Here is a 9,095-nt window from a genome sequence, read left to right as displayed (position 1 = left end):
GTTGGATGAGTTGTCGAGTACCCAACAATAATGATATCGACGCTATCTAGATCACAATATCGATCAACAGATGCATGAACACGAACTAGTCAAGCTCATTTATTAAAAAGTTTTTTGATATAAACAATTAAATTATTTCAAAAAATTGATTTCAGTTATTTCAGTTTCATATTTTAGTACTTGAAATTGGACCTTTCAAATAATTGAAATAGTCTTTTGAAATAATTGAAATGGGACTTTTGAAATAATTGAAATGAGTCTTCTGAAATAATTGAAATGACCCTTTTGAAATAATTGAAATGTGACTTTTGAAATAACTGAAATGGGTCTTTTGAAATATTTGAAATGGCCCTTTTTAAAATAATTGAAATGTGTATTTTGAAATAATTCAAATGGATCTAAAAAAATAAATCAGTCTTTTTTAATAACTGAGATTAGTAGTTTGAAACCATTGAAATGGGTGTTTAGAATAATATTAAAATTAGTCTTTTAAAAAAATAAACATTTCAAAAGAATTGAAATGGATCTTTTGAAATAATTGTGCTGAGACTTTTAATTTAATTTTTAAACGAGGCTTTTGAAATCGCTTTCTTGAATTAGTAAAACAGTCGAAATCACTTTTTGAAACAATGGAACAATGTATTGTTTTATGAAAACTGATTTCAAACATAACTGAAACAGTAAAATAAAATCAGTCAAATATGTCCAAGTTTGTTCTTGTTCTGAGGTCTTCTTGCTATGAATCTGAAAGGCGGTCTGCAGTGTAACTTCCTCATTATTTTCTGCTGATTCAGCTTATCATGCGCTGGGGCACCCGGATGTCAATGCAGAGTAGAGAAAGACCAGAGCTGGAGTCCTGGCACAAGTTTCGCTGCCTTGGATACAATGAAAGCAGAGCTGGACGCCTACTTTTGCCTATAGATAGATGGAATAGATATAGATTGAGAAAACTCAGCAACTCTTGTGCTTCTTCTACTAGCTAAACTTTTCCTAGAAAAAATACTAGCTAAACTTGGTCTGTTCTCCTGACAGAACAGGGAGAGGGGAGGACCCCTGTTGGTTTTGGCCTCGCAGTTCAAAACTGCTGAAGGCGTTGAGTCCAATGGCTGAACCATGTTTGTTCCGATGCTGGTTGTATAGTCACTGCATTGTCGCTCTTCTGGCACTCATCTCTATGATTGTCATTTCTATCATTTTGTTTTCACTGTAGGGGTAACTGAAATGAGTTGGATCCTGGTGCAAAAATTTAGATCATGCATTCCGCGTAACTGAAAATGCAGTGGTTTTTGCAATGAGTTGAGGGTCTTATATCCATTTTGTCGATCCCCACCACAGTACGACCCACCATTCGGTAGTCCTTGTCATACCCGACATGTCTAGAACATCACCGAGCCGGTGAGCCTCGTCGCCTTCTGTTTTTTGGGGGGATAATCCTTCATTTAAACGGGCACGATCCCATCTGTTATCGACCCATAGGCCCATAACTCACGCGTGCTTACCGCTTCGCTGATGGCGTATTCTGGTTTTACACCATCGAAGTCACTCCCAATTTGATTAGTTTTGTTTAAATATTCAAGTAGATAAATTTGATGGGCTATTTTAAGAAAAATGGTTTTCCCCCGCTTTGTATTACAAAGCAACCACCGATACATCCAACGAAGGGTGCTGGGGCTGGCCGCAGCACAAACAAGCTCAAAGAAAAAAACAGAGAAAAAGGAAGAGAAACAAATGCCAACAACGACAGATCAACGATCGAAGATGACCGGCGACCGCTGCACCCTCCGGAGAAGTACCACCATGTTTCCCCACACGCCCGTCTCCTCTCCCGCACCCAAATCTGCTAGTTGTCATGTGTTTTGCAGGATACATGACAACTGTCCTAGTGTGCTTGTAAGCAGATGTCAACTCTCTCTTTTACCCGAACGTGTCAGTTGCCATGCGTTTTGCCGAATACATGGCAACTGCCCTAGTGTGCTTGTAAGCAGATCATAACTTTTTCTTTACCCGAACATGTTATTTTGCCATGTTTCTTTGTAGCGCTACACGGCAACTGCCTAGTATTAGTAGGTGGCAACCTTTAAAGTTTTCAAATTGCTGCGGCATGTAATACACCTAGTGCACGAGTAAATTTAGTTGTTGATACTAGTACAACATGTACGATGATTATCAACAAAGGAGTGCAAACAAACAATGTCGAGGTAAATAATTTGATGCAACTCAGCAAGGGAATAGATAGAAATCTTTGTATTTTATGTGGACCTAGTTGTAGTGGCACGCCTTCGCCAAGAGAACCTATGCATGGTTGTGCGACCTTTCGGCAACCTGCGCTTGGTCACACTGCTAATTTGACTACACGGAGCCAAGCTGCTGGCCGGCGACCTACACATCTACGTTATTACGGTCATGGACCAGAGAAAGACACGGGCTGGAAGAGATGTGTGCAAGGTTCAAATAAACTAATGTCATGCAACGATGAAACCAGGTTTGGTCAACCGTTCAAGAGAACTATAGAAGAGATGCAACCACGTACGTTCAGTATATCAGGAGATTGTTACCAATACAATAAAGATTTGTTTTCTAGGAAGGAACCGGGGGCGTTGGTTATGGAAAGAGAGAGAAAAACAGTTGCAATAAAAATTAAGAAGGAGATAAACACAACAACTTTGGTATGGAGAAAGAAGAAACGTGGAGATCACGTACATGAATAGGTGGGCCTGCGAGCCTGATTCTGGCCGACCTTTCCTTGAAGGCGTTTTGTATCATTGCCTATATATATGCTAGTATACGTGAGTCTGAGGGATTAGGTTATTTTCTACGGTTTAGACGATATCTGTATCGACTATTAAGCGGCCCTCTTTGAGTGTCGTTGTTATTTATTTTGTGTGAAATTTTCTGCGTGAAAGTTGCACTTGGCTCGAGGTTCGTCATCACTGACGGGTTCCGTGCTGGTTATGTCTATTACGACGGGAGGTTTCTTGTGTGTCGAGAGATTGTCCGTTGGTCGTCGTCACCCCTGCTTCAGGTTACGCGTACTGCTCGTGTAATTGGGAGTATTATTTTATCGGTAGATCTTGAAGGAGTTTTGCATCGTAAAAGATCGGGACAAAACAACAGCGCGTCCGAGGTCGTGTCCTCATCACAAATCATGGCAACTATAGTAAACCAGACCATACATAGCAACTGTCTAGTGTTAATAGATGGCAACCCTTCAAGTTTTTAAACCATGGCAACTATAGTAAATCAGACCATACATGGCAACAACTGTAGTTGTCTAAAAATGACATCTGGCACTTGACCTGAGATGGCAACTGCAGTTGAGCAACCATAACAACTGTAGTTGTCCGACATGGCAACTGCAGTTAAACGAACATAAAAGAGAGTCCGGACCATGGCAACTGCGGGGCGCGTGATGAATGTCACACGAGGCGTGCGGGGTCATGAGGTAGGAGGCCTGACGTACGGGCGTGTGGGTGTTACCTTTTTTACCCACACATAGACATGTGAGAGGGACCGCGAGAAAAAAAAGAAACATGTGAACATTACTTGTTTTGCCCACACGTAAATGTGTGGGCTGATTTTCTTGAACACCATATAAAACGTGTGGGCAGACTCCTTAACGCCCACACATGTGGGCGTTATCGGCGTCCAAATAAAGTTTCTCCGTATCTTAATTGAAGAAATTGACCCACACGGACATGTGGCGGTCTATTATTGGCCCTCCACAGTATTTCCTGCAGGGATCCCTGCAGGTGAGCCGAACCTGAGAACAACAAAACCCGGCCGGGACGGGCGATTTAAACCCGCCCCGCCCCTGCTACTCGCTCGCGTGCCCCGCAAACAAAATCCCCTCCTGTGCTGTTTCGTGTAAGCAAACGACGACTTGCACGCCGCCTTCCTGTCCGTTCTAGGGTTTCAGCCTGCGCCGGCGCCCGGCGACTCGCCCTCCATCCGCGTGCTCCGCTCCTCCGTGCTTGAGGTACTGTCGCCCCTTTCATGTCCCAGCTCTTCGTATATCTCTCCCGGCGTTGGTTGACGTGATTAATCATATTCCTGTTATCTTTTAATATCCATATAATATTTCTCTAGTTTACCCATCAATCTATAATTATTTCCTTTCAGCAATGGCAACGCACGCAGATCCTCGTCTTTCCCCTACAGTGGAACTGGTAGGGCTTCTCCCTCCATAAAAAACAAGCTAGCTATTTGCTGGCAAAACAAGTACGTAGATTAATTAGCTTCGATTGACTTCTGTTTTCCTGTGTAGATGGGCGCTGCATTTGTTAAGCACTGCTATCATATTCTACACGCGACACCAGACCAGGCGTACAAATTTTATCATGACAGGAGCACGATTGGCCGGGCACGTTCTGATGGAGTCGTGTTTTACGTAACAACACTGCCCGTAAGTTCCTCTATACGAAAATTAGTTTTCTTGCTACAAACTGGAGTATCAATCTTTATACGAAAATATTCGCAAAAAGAATTTTATATGAAAATCCTATTATTATGCAAAACTTTTACGTATATAATACCATGTCCTTACTAGTTAATTTAGATTGGTAACTTCTCCCTTGATTTTAGCTACCGGCCGTCAAGTTGCACTTGTGGGTAAACTTTTGGTAGAATTTGTACGTGCAAGTAGCATTGCTCACTTTTATATACTTCGATTAATTCTTCTAAATTAATTCTACCCCTTGTGTGTTTGAACAACAGGAGATCAACAAAACATTAATATCTATGGACTTCGGCGAATACTTGACGGACATAGAGACTGCAGTGCAGATGCAGTGTCATCTCACAATGGTGGTATGCTTATTATTGTCACTGGATCATTAACCACGGTTGATTCACAAGAAAGTGGTGGCTATTTTGTCCTCAATGACATATTTAGAATTATGTCGAAAACGTCACGACTTGCGATAGATAGTCAAGAAAATGAGATCAAGATTAATGTCGGATCTGTTGTTGAATCAAGAGAGGCAGAGAGCATGAAGACGGGCGATGTAGCAGTGGAGAATAAGGTTGGAGACTTAGAAGATATAAACCCCTCTGCTAATGGCACAGCATATGAAAAATATGATGACACCGAGCCATCACTCACTAGTAGAAAACATGGCTTTCGTTCGGACCAGATAAGCCCATTAGTCCCGGTTCATTCACGAACCGGGACTAATGTGAGCATTGGTCCCGGTTCTTGCGCTAAAGGCATTAGTCCCGATTCAAATGAGCCCTTTAGTCCCGGTTTGAGACACGAACCGGGACTAAAGGGTGTGATGCCCTTTAGTCCCGGTTCGTATCTCAAACCGGGACTAAAGATTAGACCTTTAGTCCCGGGTTGGGACACGAACCGGTACTAAAGGGTGCAATGCCCTTTAGTATCGGTTCATGTCTCAAACCGGTACTAAAGGTCCCATTTTCAAACTCCCCCCCCCCCGATCGCTTTTCAGTTTTGTAAAAACCAAAAGAAAATGATAAAAAACTTCAAAAATTAAAATCCTTCGAGATGTAGTTTTGTTACTACATCTACTAGTTAGGAAAATTTAAAAACATAAATTTGGACATGTTTTGCAAAAAATGTAGGGAAAATGTAAAACGGCTGTAACTTTTGCATACGATGTCGGAAAAAACGTATAATATATCAAAATGTTCAGAACAAAAATCCGCATCCGATTTTGACGGCCTACGGCCTGTTTGCAAATTTTTTGAATCCTCAAATTCCAAAAGGAAAAAAGATATGCTCAGAGTTTAGTTTTTTTGAATTTTGGTTAAATCTGGTCAAACTACTTATTCAAAAAATATTAGTGTTACTAAATAATTATTCAAGAATATTAGTGTTAGTAAATAATTATTTCAATTTTTTTGAAGTTTGGTCAAATCTGGTCAAACAGGGGTCAAACTATGGTCAAACTACTTATTCAAAAAATATTAGTGTTACTAAATAATTTCTCAAGAATATTAGTGTTACTAAATAATTATTTCAATTTTTTTGAATTTTGGTCAAATCTGGTCAAACTGTGGTCAAACTATAGTCAAACTACTTATTCAAGAAATATTAGTGTTACTAAATAATTATTGTTTTTAGAATAATAGTTTCAAATTCAAACAGTGAAACGTGTGACTTCATGCTCAAGCTAAACTCCTGAGGGTTAATACAATTGACATCTTACTATTGTCAGAAAAATAACAAGTGCAGACTTGGAAACGAGGGGGAATAGAACCCGAAAGTTAAGCGTGCTCAGGCTGGAGTAGTGAGAGGATGGGTGACTGTCCGGGAAGTTAGATGATTTGGAATGATGAGGGGTGATTAGAGATTAGAGGTTAAATTGAGCAGTGATGAGGGTGATTAGAGATTAGAGGTTAAAATAATTTAGAAATTTGAAAATCGGGAAAAAATACCGGGACTGAAGGGGCGAGGCTTTAGTAACGACTCTTTAGTCCCGGTTCAGGAACCGGGATTAAAGGCCCTTATGAACCGGGACTAAAGGCCCTTATTCTACTAGTGACTTGTGCTAGTGACCAAAGAGGATCCAGAAGGGATTCATGATGCTTTTCCTCCTCCACCTCAACCTCGAAAGGATGCTACTAGCAGCTCTTACGCATCAATCATGAGTTCCCTGTTTTCCCGTCTACTTAATGTGAGGGGTTAATTAAAGTCAGATTGAGGGTGTCTTCGGACAAAAAAAAAGGCCCTAACTTCTAGAAAGGTGGCATTTCTCTGGACCCAAAAAGGAATTGTCCAACTTAAGGCAGCTCGCTTTGCTTAGTACTATGTGTTACTATCATAGTGTGGATATATACATTGTAGTTACTACATTCACATTGCGTACAATCATACATTATTATCATTTTATTTATTTATTTATTTGTGTAGAACAATGTGGATATGATATATTTTTTATTAACTTTTTTATTCGATGTTCTATGATAATGTATGATCATACGAAAATGCTAAAGTTATGAGCACGGTGTCTACGCATGGGGCCCAAGGACAAGCCTCCCCCTTGATTTTGATTTAGCCACCCCCTCTCCCCGTTGGTCATTTCAATCTAACCACCATCGGATTTTCACGCCTCCAGTAAGATAAATTTGGTAACTTAGCATTACCCATGATAATATGATACATCCTCCGATCTGAATTAATTAATGCAACCTCTATACTATGTCCATTTGTATTGTACTAGCACAATGCTCGTGCGTTGCTACGGAGCATATGCGTTGCAGCGGGAAAAACTAATCCTAACACGCCTAAAACAAACCCATTTATGTGGACATGCACCCTCTTCACCGCCGTTGCCAATGGTGGTCACGTCCACCCATTCACGGTGGACGTGATTAATCCAAGGCAACAAGCTTGATCTTATATTATGGGACTGAGGAAGTAGTTTGTATGCCTTACACCATAGAGGAAAATGCCATTGACCTTGAAAATTCACCAAGCGAATTTGATAGACCACAACGGCATTATCAATCTAGAATGAATTGGAGATGCTCATACAACCAACAATCTTGCAAACGGGTATCAAATAATAGAGATTTAAATGAGCGCTTAAATCGATGTCGTAATTAGGATATTGCCAAGAGATTACAGGGAACATTAGAGGCAAAGGTAAGGCATGATTACTACTCAGTTGCTTACCTGATTCCATTATTAGTATACACGCAGTTCCTGTGGGATCCATATAAACTGATTGCCAGCTGTCATCGATTATGTCATACTTAGGAGCTGCGGGAAATTAGAAAAAACACTTCATGGTGTTTATGATAAGAATTAATATCGAGGTGGAGATATGCGACATAAAGAAGGTAGCTGTGCTTTTCCCCAAATGAGAGAATCTCTGCAAGAGCCTTTCAGTTGCTTAGCAAAAAGAAACTCCATGTGATGTAGTACAATATATATAGAGGAACTTATTCACACGAGATCCTCTGAGAAGTGATAGAGGAACTCCCACCGAACTTATTCAGGTAATTGCCTCTCAATTGCTTGGCAAAAAGAAAATTCACGTGACGTCAAAGGATTTCTGATACAGATTTATAGTAAAGCCAAAAAGCTAACCGGTAAGTAAAGGGATTTATTCGTGAATAGCATCATATCCAAGGACTAAACTGGCAAATCACCATATGGTTTTGTTCCGATCCAACTCAAGCATTCGTTTCCATGGCTTTTTCTCTCGTGCGAGTAAACGGTCGTCGTTGCTGACAGTGAGGCCCTGTGCACCGCCACCATCCTAGAGCCACGCCACCACGCGCACCCGCTCTGCGCAGCGGTCTTGGTTCATCACTGTAGCGCCTAGGTGGCCACACCACGGGGCGGTGCACCGAGAGAACAGAGAAGCGGTGTCGGGGTCAAGAGTCGCCACTTGGAGCCACCTTGATACCCGCTACCGCCGTGTTTGGTGCCACCACACACCCGGTCTAGTTGTGTCCCAACCGCATTGACGGGCTGTGATGTGCCGGCGTTGTTAGGGGGTGTTTGGTTGAGAAGTCTTAGGACTTTTTTTAGTCCCAGGGACTAATCAAAAAAGACTCTCTAGTAGAGTGTTTTTCTAATCCCTATAGAAAAAGTCCTTCCCGTTTGGTTTCTAAAGACTTTTTAAGGATTTTTTCTAGTCTCTGAAACTAAAAAGTCCCTTGACCAAACACCCCCTTAGGCGTCCCTGTACATTGGCCGTAGGCTGCGGAAGCCCGGAAGTGGGAGCCGTTTGGCCATGCCGGAGCCGATATAGACTACTCCGTTTGCCGGTTGATACGTCTCTTCCACTCCGGATTGTTCTCCTGGATGAGACACATGATAAGCGATGGAAACAACTCTCATATTCTCTTTCTTCTCTGTCCTATGTCCCGCTGCCGTACTTGGACGGTTCCTGCTCTCGCTGCAGCAATGCATCTTCCCGTTTTCTTGCAAGGAGGTGGTCGACAAACCGCTGCCCCTCCAGTGCAACTCAAGGCTGCATGGACGCCCAAGACGCAGTCCGGGCGGTGGCCACCTCAACCACTCCTACACCCCCGCCAACGCATCCATCGTCAACCGCGGTCACGGCATCATGGTACCGACTGCTGTCGTTACCTATCCGTTTCTAAGTTTTTTTGAACATCAG

This window comes from Triticum urartu, chromosome 7, assembly GCF_003073215.2.
Source record: "Triticum urartu cultivar G1812 chromosome 7, Tu2.1, whole genome shotgun sequence".
Taxonomy (NCBI): domain Eukaryota; kingdom Viridiplantae; phylum Streptophyta; class Magnoliopsida; order Poales; family Poaceae; genus Triticum; species Triticum urartu.
Note: the sequence above shows the minus strand (reverse complement) of the source record.